This window comes from Leopardus geoffroyi, chromosome B4 (assembly GCF_018350155.1).
Source record: "Leopardus geoffroyi isolate Oge1 chromosome B4, O.geoffroyi_Oge1_pat1.0, whole genome shotgun sequence".
NCBI classification, from domain to species: Eukaryota; Metazoa; Chordata; class Mammalia; order Carnivora; family Felidae; genus Leopardus; species Leopardus geoffroyi.
The window spans coordinates 49918686-49931929 of NC_059341.1; the positions used below are offsets into that span (position 1 = coordinate 49918686).

Genomic DNA, 13244 nt, shown 5'->3' on the forward strand with positions numbered 1-13244 from the left:
CTTATGCTGATCGCAATGATTTGAAGTTGTGATTACCATAAGCAATTTAAATTTTATTGATCTCCTCTTCTGAAAGTTGTAATTGAGCATAGATGTTGGACCCAGAGCTCTCCAAACTAAATTGTACTCTGAAGCCCTTGCTGGATTCCTGCAAGAATCAATAAGCAGTCAGTCACATTAACAATGAAATAGGTCCATTAACATACGGTGCTATTGGTGAAACTTTATTTAGGAAGGGTGTTAGTTCACTTCATTGTTTTATCAATGAATCTTGGCTGTACAAGGAAAAGTATTGCTTTAATATGTATAATAAGCTTGTATGAAAATGAAATTATATATTATAAATATATGGAATATGACTAGGTAGGCAGTTGAGTCCTTATATGAGAGTCATTGTGATTCATATCATCATTTTACTGTAAACAGAGGTTTCATATGACTGGAATTGCAGCTTGCCCGCTGCAGTGCTTTGCAGTAATTCGGGATTTTTATTCCTCTTTATTAGATACAAGGTTTCCCTCCATCAAGGTTAAGTACATCTCGAAGTCTCCATGTTCAGTGGTAAGTAGTGGCTTGTTAGGGAAGCTATATGACCTATCCTGCTGAGCTAGAGTGAGAAAGCTGGGAATTCTAACAGAAATCCAAACAGGTCCAGGCAATTTGGGACAGCATTTTATACCTGGAGCACTACTGAGCTTTAGGGACAACTGTGGCTTACATATTGTTATCAAATTATAAAACGCTTAAAACTGCAAAAGTCTATTAAAGCTTTATGACAATAGGGCATTATTTGTTTTTCCAAAATTAATCAGTTAACTTCTCTTTCATTCGCTTCCCTCTCAAATTATGAATAGTAAACTCCAGAAGATTCCCCACCTCTTGGAAATTTTAAACCCAAAGAAGCATGGGGATGAGAACACCAACGTCTAAGAAACTTCCTACTCATCCCATGAGTTTTGGGATGTCTGAATTACCTGTTGCATGGGGCTCTCTAATGTGGCATAATATAGTAAAGGAAAAAGAAAATGAGATCAAAAACGTTTCTGTCTAATTTTTATTACTTGAGGTTAATTCAACAATAGTACATACGGCCAACTTTTATTTTTTGATTCAACCAAGGTCAGGAATGAAGAGGTGGGAAGGAAATGTCAGATCAAGGGTCAGATCAAGGTAGAGAATGTTATCTGATTCAGGATGTGCTTCAGGTCTTTGCTAGAATATCTCAAAGAATTCTGGAACTCAGCTTCTCAACTACATCTTTTGCCCTCATGACCTTGATGGTACATGTAAAGCCCAGTGGAAATTTACTTCAAATATGGCCTTGGGTCATGTCTGTCTTTATGGGGAAGGTTTCTATAGTGGCTTTGCTTCAACAATCTCAAACAGCAACGAGGATTGACATGGGCTATGGAAGAGGCATACTGTATGGATCTGAATATCACATTTTTACCCACTTGTATTATGGAAATAAAGGCTAAATGGATTGGAAATGTTATACAATCCTTCTATGTTTCAGTTTCCTCAGTAGTTTCAGGATGATGATAGAGGACACTTCATATCTAGGGTTGATGTGGAGATTAATTGAGACAGTCCATGTAAGGAATCTAGTACAGTGCTTGCTACAGTGTATTCTCAATAAAGGTTATTTGTTAATAGGAAGACACATGTCTGAGTTGCCTAGGATAGCCATGGTTTCTTGTAGTGTCCTCTTACAACGGTTTGGATGAAAAACTAAATGTCCACTTGAGCTATCATTATCATTCAATGAAACTGTGAGTGAAAAAGCATGGCATGGACATTTTCTCCTGACAGAATGAGAAATTGAGAGAACTCGAGGAGCCATATGGTCAGTGAGAGTTAGAGTTCACGCAGGACAAGGTGATATGGGCTGCCAAGAACTTAAGTAGGCCTAGACAACATGAAAAACTACTAAACATTTTCTCTTACCCACTCCCACCTTCCTTGTGAGAGCTCTGCTCCCAACCTTAAGTGGTCTCTGTTCCGCCCAGGCATCTCTTCCTTAGTGTGACTTGCCCTCACTGTTTGAGGCTGCCTAATACTTCCTAGGATGGCAGTGGATTCAGGGTAACTTTCTTTGGAGAAATATCTCATGCTCTGGGTGTTGTTTTTGTTGTTAATCGCCTCCACCCTATTCACTTTTAACCCATTCTTTATACTCTATCTTTGGTAAATGATTTCACGTTTAAATTCCGATTAAATTGCAATGGCTTGGGTTTTTTTGTTTGTTTTTCAAATAAGTTGTTTATGGAGTGGGTGATGAAATGAGTGAATGAACAGTCAGAGGGGTTTTTGTGTTTTAACAGATGTCTGGTGATGCCGTACCTGAACTTTAACAAACTATTCTTAACAGGTAACTGTTCTTAAAAGGTAAATTTCTAGGTTCCATAGCAGGCCATTAAAGGAGATAGTATAAAGCAAGAAGCTTTCCAAGCAACTCTTAAATCATACATTTAACCTACTTGCATGGTGGAGAAAATTTAAGAGAAGATGTAGAGGAAGATGCACAATAAATGGATGAAGTGAATGTTACACAAATTAACTAACAGTAAAGCAAAATAGAAGTGATAAAGTAATAGAAAAAAAAACAAGGAAAATAAAGTGGGGTTGCTTTGGAGACAACCGAAGCTAAGGGGATGATAAGTTATTTCAATGCATCGTCCTGGGTTCAAATGCCAGTTTCATGGCTTACTGACTATGTGACTGTGACTTACAAGTTTCATCTGTAAAGTGGGTATAAAAATACTATTTACTTTATAGGTCATGAGAATTATGTAAAAGAATCTGTGTAAAAATACTTCTCATGCAGCCTGGCACCTAGTGAATGCTCAATAGTGGTTATCATGAAACACTTAATGCGGTAGAAATGCAAAGTAACATTTCTCGCATCACACTATTCTTCCTACTTTAATCTATCGAATGCCATAAACAAGAAAAGCTTTCATGATTAATATTTTCCTGTTTTGTTTTTTTTTTCCTGACTGGTAGCCTCTAGAGAAAAGGTTTTTTTCCCGCTTTGGTAAAATGGGTAGTTTCTCTGGTAAATGATTTCTTTTGCCCCAGAGTGATTTGGCTTCAGATCGTAGTATGATTAAAAATTTAAATCCAAGAGTCTATGATAATAATTAAGCAAGGGCTGTGTGTATTTTGCTTCAGGGCAAGTGTCATGCCAACCAACAACTACCTGTTGTTGGAATTACAGTGTAGAGTAAGGTTCCTTCCTGAGCCATGGAGTTTGTATGCCCTGGCTTCCTACTCACAGGCACTCACGGGCATTACCCTGACACATAACTTCAACAGTTTAGAACCTGAACCTAATAGTTACGCATTTCTGCTCAAATGACAGTCAGTCCCGTGTTCCTGAGTCAGTACAAGGCTTTATGTAGTGACTGTGACACCGAGCAGCCTTCCATCTTGGGGCCCCTCTATATCCTACAGCTTTGTAGTCCTCTCGGGTGTAATGTGTTGTAATTCAATAAATTGTTGGATAACCTCTACAAATAAAGAGAAGGGAATTCTCAAAGAGAAAGTCCTTTTGCTTTCCAATCTGCCTGCTTTCTAAGAACCCATGCCTCATTTCCCCCTGTTCACATGTTTACCTGACACCAGCAGGGCTGTGTGTTCTACAGACTTGGAACAGCAAACTAGAAATACCGTACTCTGTACCAAGACTGCCTCTCGGCAGAGAATGGTGTGTATGAGCAGCCCGTTTTCCAGATGCATCCTAGATGTGAGACTGTAAGTTTCCCTTATTGACTTCAATGTGGATAGTGGCCAGGTGAAGGGGGGTGGTATGGTGCGTGCTGGGACAGGGACAGACCAGTAGGGGCTTGTTCTTAAATAGAATCCCTTTGAGCTCAAAACGTTTACGAGACACAAGGTGAAGAATATGAAACCATTTCTCTAATTCACTTTATTCTGAAGGGCATACATCTTATGGGAAAGTGTGACCAACCAGATTCAACTCTGCTCACATCCTGTATTTTAAGGTCTAAATTTAACTAGTTAACATTTAAATGGATTGGGGCTATTAGTACAGAAAGTGTGATGGGCTATGTTCCCCCAAATTTTACATCTCCCACCCCTTCAGCCTTTTCGCTTTAGGCCTGTCGTTCATATTCTCTGGCTTGCATGTTGTTTCTCAGTTAAGACATAACTTATAGGTCTTACTTTTCTTATTCTTTTTTTAAGTATTGAAGTTTCTCTGGAGGTAAAAATGAACATTTATTTTATGGAAATATCTGTATTTATTTAAAGACTCAATTGCTTGATTATTCAAGAATTATTAATTTGTATAATAAGCTGATTAGTACAGTAATTATATTTAAACACACACACACGCACGCACGCACACACACATACCATTTGCATTTTCTGCACATAGTTATTGGCAAATAGTCACATGGCCATACTGAACCCGGCAGTAGGTAGTGTATTTTTGTGCCCTGGGAAAAGAAGGAATGGATTTGTGAATGGTTTGAGGTTTTTGTACTACTATTCCTCTCACAGAACCCTGAATTTTTTTCAACAGCTGTCTAGGTCAAGCATAATGATTCTGATGAAAAGTGAAGGATTCTACTGTATGTAATTGGACTTTGACAGAACAGTTTTGCACAAAGAGAAGGTTATTATTGAAACTTGGCCATGACAAAGAAACTGGTACAGCTTACTTTTGTCATCTAGTCTTAAATTCATCAACCTTGGTTTAAGAACGGTTTTGATACCACAGTGAAGAAGAAAAGATTTCTAGTTTGAGGTCATTAGACATGAACCGCTTGAACGAAAGAAAAATGAGTCGTTTAAAATGGCTACAGCGGAGGATATTGTTTGTATCAGCATGGAACAGAATGAGCTGCCTCAGAAAACTACAAGAATCCCAATTAGACATATTTTTCCTCCGGATGGAAACTGGTAACAAAGATAAAGGAGTCCAATAACGAACTCTTTATTTTTCTTTCTCTTGACACACCCCCTCTTTTGTATCAGGCACTAAAAAACATGCCTGCCCTAAAATCTTGAATATTGAGCATTTTGATGTTTCCTCCCTTTTTTCTAAGAATTTAACATTTCCCACAATTTTGTAGCACTGATAACTATCACTCCTGTCCCCTGATAATCTCAGTTCCATGCAACTTGTAAAAGGCAGTCTGACCCTGAGACTTCATAGAGGGTGGCAGATGGCTTTCGTGAATGCCTATTTCTGCTATTAAAATAAAATGACAGGAAACACCACAGAGAAGTTTCTTTTATTTGAAAAAAAAAATGAGGGTTGCCATATGATGTGAAATACAAATCTAAGGGCTTTGGCAGTCACTAACCTCACGTAGCATGGTTATCACTGGAAGGTAAATGTAACATCCACCTTCAGGTCTCCATGAAAGATGCATTGTGCGAAAGGCAAGACAGTGCTTTCTGGCCCACCACTTACACGTGTAGCAATTTATTATATGAAAATGCAGAGTGCAACTCACACAACTTGTGAGCACTTATTGAAGTTGCCAGGCAAAAATATTTTCCTCCATGCTACATTAGCATTTTCTGGTTTAGACCAGCTGATCTTTTTGAATTGGGCTGCATGAATCATCACATCCAGTATGTAAATTTCACACGTATATTTAAATATTTTTCCTTTCAAATTGGAACCAGAATTCATATTATAGCCAATATAGTCTGGAAAAAAAAATAAAAAGTAAGGTCCTTTGCTGTCCTTTGTTCCCTCCACACATCTAAAAATTCTAAGAGCCTACAAGCTTAATGTGGAGAGCATCAGGGATGTTTTCAATAGTCAAGAGTGTCACTCATTCTACTTTTTCAAAGTTCTTAGTTCCCATTAATAATTTTATATACCATAATCATTCACCTTGAACATTTGCTAATACGTTTAAAATGCCATTCTCTACTTAATTGTTTCCAACAAGCGCTTTTATTGAACATCCACCAGGCAAAAATGTACCATTTCGAGTGTTCTGGAACCTCCTGCTTTCGTTTATTAATAACTCCCAAACAGAATGTCTGCTTTAGACATTAGTTTCCGAAATAGAATCGAATCTTAATTAGTTCAAGAGAAACTCTACTTAAGTAGTCTTAGAGAAAATGCGCTAATTTCCCCTCTAATATATCCTCCTGTTGTTTGACTGTGATGAGAATGGTCTTTTAAAAGAGGCCTCAGGTGTGAAACCAACTGTTCAGGCTCATTGTCAGCTGCTGGTTTCTAGAGTATTAATTCAAAATTAGTGAAAATATAAGACTATGTCTACATTGGCCAACTCTATTGCAAAATTGAGCAATTTTCAGTCAAGGGTGCAGCATCCTCTACAATGCCCTTGAGGAAGATTCAGAAGCTCATTCTATTTCCATCTGCTTCCATCATTAGAGAATGCAGTTGATTGATTCAACCTCACTAACAATAAGAACGGATGCTGTTTAACTAAAAGGTGAGTATAGGCATAACATCTACGTCAGAATTTAGAAAAATAGCAGGCTCTTTGTTAATTTATATACAGATATGGATACACATAAATTTATACATAGATACATATAATTTTTAAAGATAGAAATTATGGGTCTCATGGTATGAAATGCCCTTATTTGTATTGGGCCCTTGTTATTGGGTGAAAAGTGCAAAACAAGAGTGGGCACCCATGAGCCAGCTAATGCCTCTCATTCTGTCTTCCAGCAGGAAATGAACACTGAATACGAATAGCACACATCTTCCATGCCACTCATTTAGCATCCTTCATATGTTCCATTATCAGCAGCATTATAATTCATATTATTATTGATGGAATTTGGTGTATATAGCTGATTTCCCTAAAAATATCAGACCTTCCTTTTGAGTAAAAATTGGTATATATTTAAAATCCCTTGCGGGCCCTAGTGAAGTGCTGTATACAAAGTAGGCACTCAGGAAAAATATGTTGGAAGATAAATTAATCAAAAGCACTATATTATAAGCTATCTATTAAATGCTTAAGTACAGATTGTTAATTGCCCCCTAATATCTACTCACTTCTTTCCTGTAGGAACACAATGCCTATCCCCATCCTCCAGTTTTAGCAGGGCACACGGCTGTCTTGTTAGGGACTACATTTCCCCATTGGCTAGCAGATAGATAATATGTTCAATGTCTAGCTCATTTCTTTAACAATGAAACTGGTACCTTCTATCTCTTTCATCTTTTCAGGGGTGGTGGTGAGCCATCTTCACTGATGTGAGATGAGCAACACTTAGGGAATGCTAGAAAATGAGGCAGAAGGAATCTAGATAAAGTGAAGCTTTCTATGTGTTAGAAACTTGTCCCCTATCGCTGCACTGTTACATGTGAAAGAAATAAAGTTCTATTTTCTTTTTGAGTGATTGTATTTTGGAGTATCTTTGTCACTGCACCTTCACTAGCAGCCTCTTTTACATAAATGCATAATGTTCTTTTCCATAGGTGCCATTCTAGAATTTCACGGGTTCACCTGTTGTCTGCTAGTAGGTCTATGATAATCTGAGAAAGCAGCTAGACCGGACCCTTGCAAGAGGGTTTGTGTCCTACATGTTGAAGACTGAAGAGGACTCTGTTAAGAATGCCAGCTCCCAAGTAAAATATGGGCAAAACTGGTTGGAGTTGAAGTCTTCCTTGTAAAGAGGTGCTGCACATTTGAGAAGTCAGTACCACACAGATCCTCAGACCAAGCTACCTTCATCGATTATGCAATCCGTAACTCTGCCTCAAATAAAATCAACAGGAATTTCTTTTAGGCTTTATAAATAACTGAAAACAAAGCTGAAACTTAGCCTTGGATGATGAAACTATTTTTTTTCTAAAAGCTTCTTTGTGGCCACACACACACACACACACACACACACATTATAAACAAATGGAAGAAAAAAGTTGTTTTATATTTCTGCTTAACACAGAAATCAACGTTTATTTATTTTTGGGACAGAGAGAGACAGAGCATGAACCGGGGAGGGGCAGAGAGAGGGAGACACAGAATCGGAAACAGGCTCCAGGCTCCGAGCCATCAGCCCAGAGCCTGATGCGGGGCTCGAACTCACTGACCGCGAGATCGTGACCTGGCTGAAGTCGGACGCTTAACCGACTGCGCCACCCAGGCGCCCCTTAACACAGAAATCATATTATTGTACAGAGTAAAACAGTAAACTTAATTTTGGGGCTCAATTGAGATTTGTTTAATTGATTGTTCAGAATACAGATATTCGAGAATATTACAGATTTCCTAGTTTCTATGACTAATAATTGGAAAAAGTTTCACTATAATTTACTAATCGAAATACTATTTTTTGGTCATTTTTGTTTGTTTGTTTGTTTTGACCAAATACAAAATGGCCATTATTCTAGTACAAAAGGAAATGTTTGGGGGAGTTTACTGAACACAAAAAAAATCAAGTGACTACTAGAGTTATTTGAGCTTATAGCTGTCCTTCAGTTGAGATTTCCAGAAATATCTGCCATAAATTTTATTCTGCATTTTAGATTAAGAAGGCAGTGTTTATTTCTGATAGGGTCAATGTATTTGCAGAAAAGGAAAGAAAATCTCTATATAACACTTAGGTCAAGTTTGCTATTTTGAGCAATAAATGTCGATGTCATAATAACATAATTTTTCTCCATAATACTAACCTTTTGAGAAAAGAAAAGCTTTCTTGTTGTTAAGCTGATCAGTTCTGTCTGGGTAAACAGGACTTAATCATGTAGCAATTACTTGTTTCAGAAAGACTCTCTGTTATTTGTGTTGTGTTAATCCACATCAAAATAAAATAGCCTTGGATAGGTAACTTTGTGACTTAGACTGACATAGATGATGATTAAGAGTGTCTAAAAACCTCATTTATGGCTCGATTTTAAAGAGCTAATTGAATCACTATACATTTAAATATAGTCCTTTGAAGATTTTTGGCAATCACTTCTAGAAAAAAATAACTGGTTGCATTTTTTAAAATTACCTGAAAAATAATAGCAAAATTCAATAATGGACTGAAAAAATAATCAATTACTTGAAAGCTACCTATTTTTTTCCAAATTACAATTATATACTAAGATCCTGAGTTTGGGGGATCATTTTAAGTAAAATTTCTACCACCCTCCCTTTATTTGAGAACATTTCTAAACTAAAAACAATTAAGTTTTGAGATCCATTTAATTTTTACTTCTTTTAAGTACCAGCATAAACATCTGCCATCTGGCATAGAAATTAACTCATATGGTGGGAGGAGAGATGAGATTTATTTAAAAGTTCTTTGTCTTTGATACTTTTCCCTACTGCATTTTCCACTAGTATAATTTGAACCTGACTGTATTTAAATAACCATTTATCGCCATAATGGAAGAGCAGACTTAAAAATACATAACTGCTGTCATTCCAGGAGACCGTATTAAGGAAACATAGAATTTGCCATTCTAGATCAGACCATTTGTCTGTCTTGTCTAACACTTGCCTCTGGCGGTGGCCAATATTGAAGACAATGGAGAACAGCAGAATTATGCAACATGAACACAAGCCATTTTTTAGGGGAATAATTATTTTCTCAGTTGGTAATCTTAGACTATGGAATATTAGAATTGAAACACCCCCATCTGTTTACATTATTAATATTTTTATCAATCAATAAACTAACCAGTTCTGTTAAAATTATTGTACTGAATTATACTTAATAATCTGTATGGTATTTCTGTATTTCTGTATATGAAATAATCTTATTGCACTAACACTGGGTATTTTAATGCTATGATTTTTGAGCATTAGGAAAATATGAGGACTTTCAGCTACAAAGCAAAAAAAAATGCCATTTAATTTCAGTGAATAGTGCAGAGTCTACATAAAGATGTATTTACTACAGAAGTTCAGCTTTCAGGTCCAGAAATTTAACATTATCTAATTTTATAGAAAAGTTACTATAGATAGTAGCAGAACAATCTTTTTCTGAGTGATTAATGAATTGACCAGAGTATAGACCTACATATTTTAATCTTCCTTGACAACTCACTAATGTTGTTGAAGAAAGTGCTATGGAGGCATCTCGATCCATCTCTGAAGTTATAGGCAGATGCAACAAACAGAATACTTACCAACTGTAGACCTCAAACACACTCATACACGATCTCTCCAACGCGCCAATCATATCAAACGTCCTGGTGTTCCCCAAACCCATTACTTGCCTTCACCTTACCCTCTGCTAATCCCTTCCTTACCTCTCCCCAAGTGAATATACATGACTTTCCTCTGAGATTATATACATTATGCACATTCTTGCATAAACTGCTATAATCCCTCAAGGAATCATAAATGCATAAAATGTGTGTACTCTGTCAGTCGACTCTTCACTTGGCCAATAAAATATATTTATAAAACAGCTTTTTTTCTGATCTTCACAATCAGAAAAAAAATTGAGGGTCAAAAGTAAATATTTGTTAATTAGCAGTACTGACCAAACGACAAGTCCCACTAATGATGAGACCACCTGTTTTGAACAAGACGTCCTTAATGTTCAGAAATCAAGAGTTTTAAATAATTTGGGTAAACACCTGCACACCTGGTTACTCGGCTGAGCTGAAAAATGGTGAGTGTTAGTGGCTGAAGATAGTATCAGACATCATTTCCACCCTCCAAAGTGCTGATATATCAGCTACTAATTTAATAAACTTTTTCCTGAAATGACAAATTCCTTCGGAGATATTTTTCAATATTTGTTGTTATCCATATTGAGGGATAATAAAATCATATATGACCATGGATGACTAAAGATATCCAAATGAATATGCTTAGGTAGTGAATGAGCTTTTAAAGTGCTCCTTTAATAGGTTAAGTAGTTGCAATAGTTTATTTCCATTGGCTTTGTACTTTACTGACAGTAAAAGAAGAGGCTCAAAAAAAAAAAAAAAAAAAAAAAAAAAAAAAAAAAACCCTAAAACTCCAAAACAAACCAAAACCAAAACAGAAAACCTTTTGCCTTCTTCCAATAAGAGGTGGAATGCTGATATTGAGCCCAGCTCTAAAGACATCTGGAAATCCTTGAATCAGTTCCTTAGCTCCTTGCATTTTGTAGGTTAGTCTTTCCATGGAGGCAAAAAGAACTCCTTCAGAGCAAATAATTCTTCCAGCAAAATCAGTCCCTGCCTTTTACATGGAGCATATCCAGTCAGAAATAAACCTGGCCAAGACTCCATCCATAATTCTACTAGACAATTTTTAAATCTGTTAGCCAGAACCTTGACTTTAGTATAAGGTTTATATATCTCTCCAAGTCAGTGATTCTCAAAGGGAGCAATTTTGTCTCCACATCACTCCTGCCCCAGAACATTTGTCAATGTCTGGAGACATTATTATTGTCCCCACCGTGGGGCTGGTACTGGCATAAAATGGGTAGCAGTCTGGAATGCTGCTAGACATCCTACACGTAGAGGGCATTCCACCCACCATAAAGAATTGTCTGGTCCAAAATGTCAATAGTGCTGAGGTTAAGAAGCCCTGTTCCAAATAAAGGGCGTTAGGAACACAACCAGAGAAAGTTAAAATGTTGGCCCACACATTCGGGAATGAGAATTGCAGGCATAGACCGGGACTTAAGTTAAACATAAACATATACAATTCTCAAAGTAATACACTAGGCTTCTGATACCCATTTTTAGTGCTCCTCTCTAAGGAACTAGGAAGAGCCCTTCTATATATTTCTGGTCAGTTCCTCAGTTTTCTGGTGATGCTGACGTGCCTGTCTCCCACGCAATTCACTAGGTCATCTGTGTTTTGTTTGGTCATGTCCTTGTTTCATGCTCTGCATTGCTATTTGCAAATAAGTCTAATCACTGAGAATGCAATGGCCTCAGATTAATTTTAAGCAGCAGCCTTTGTCCTATTATTCCTATGGGAGTTTTGCTTGCTCAGCAGCTCTGTGTCTAAACTGACCATTCTGTGCCATACTGAGACAGAGTGAGAGATTTGTTCTGCAACCTTCCACGGAAAAGATCACTTCCTGAGGAAGTTCCATTTGGAAAGGCACCCTTCATTGACTGTAAATATAAACACTATGACATTCCTGTACACCATCAGTAAAAATCCATTTACTTCTCGACCCCACTTGCTGCAACTACTCAATTTTTTCCCTCTTTAACCATTTCAATGCCCAGTAGCAAAAAAGACAGAATGTCATAAAGTGACAGAACATGCAAAGGTATCTTTGCAGCTCCAGGAGTAGGGATATTTCTAATTTTAAATTTTTCTAGAGGATAGGGTGCATTAATCAGCTGTCATTTATCCTGTTAATTCTGAACTGATAGAAGTACCTATAAAAAAAAGTTTACAGTTGTTGGAATTCATTCAAACTTGCTGCAGCTCTTGGATATCAACACCAACACAGACTTTCAAAATTGCTCCAAAGCTGAATACATATCTTCAATAAACTCTCAAATGATTAAGTTTAAAAATGAGTATTGTCTCAGACGACTGGTCTGATTTTCCGTTGTCATTGCTTTTCTCCTTACTGAACATGCACATCATATAACCTCTCTATCCCCTTTCTCTTGCTTTCTATACTCCTCTGCCACTTTTATTGCTCGACCATTCCTGAAGAAATGACAAATGGTTATCTTCAGATCATGTTTGAATGAGAGTAATAATAATAATAATAATGATACAAAAATACAAATTCAGAGAAGATGTGTTTGATTCAGAAGCCTGCGTATTTGTGCATGGTGTGAAAGGTGTCCTAAGAAGGTATTAATCTTATTTTCTCCTTTCATTTTACATGAAAGCTGTCATTATTGGGAGAAGAATAAAATGAACATAAGTATGATAAATGATAAGCGCACATGGAAGTCAATATACCACTCTGAGAGAGCATTGCTAATCAACCAGTGCAGTAGGCTAATGCACCATGTGAACAAGCACCTCAGAGAGATTCTAAATTTGTAACTCAGGGAAGCTTGGCATTTAACTTGAGCTGCTTTTGGCTTAAGGTGAAACAAAGGGTACAATCATGTTCCATTTGTGGATTACAGTAGCAAATCATGTTTCAGAAGGTGCCTTTGCAAGACAATGTAAAACAGAAGACCAATTCTATATCCCTAACAGGGCCTAGTATATACGTGAGTTGTTCAACGAATGTTAAATAATGTTAATAAAAATGGGTGAGAGGAAGAAAATAAGTGAGAGAGTACCACACTTATTTTTTTTTTAATGAACAGTGAAAAGGAAGAGTAAGAGAATCAATTAATTCTCAGT

At 36.9% G+C, this 13244-nt stretch overlaps 1 long non-coding RNA gene across 4 annotated transcripts in view; it reads left to right on the forward strand.

The window, feature by feature from the left end:
• The window catches only part of LOC123591920, a 67564-nt gene extending 59806 nt beyond the window's left edge, over window positions 1-7758 (forward strand). For 3 of the 4 annotated variants that reach the window (XR_006709496.1, XR_006709499.1, XR_006709498.1), the window contains 4 exons: window positions 506-561; window positions 3628-3756; window positions 4550-6452; window positions 7454-7758. This is a non-coding gene — a long non-coding RNA (uncharacterized LOC123591920). The remainder of the gene's footprint in view (window positions 1-505; window positions 562-3627; window positions 3757-4549; window positions 6453-7453) is intronic. The other variant, XR_006709497.1, reaches the window with a different exon arrangement.
• Window positions 7759-13244: the final 5486 nt, after the last annotated feature.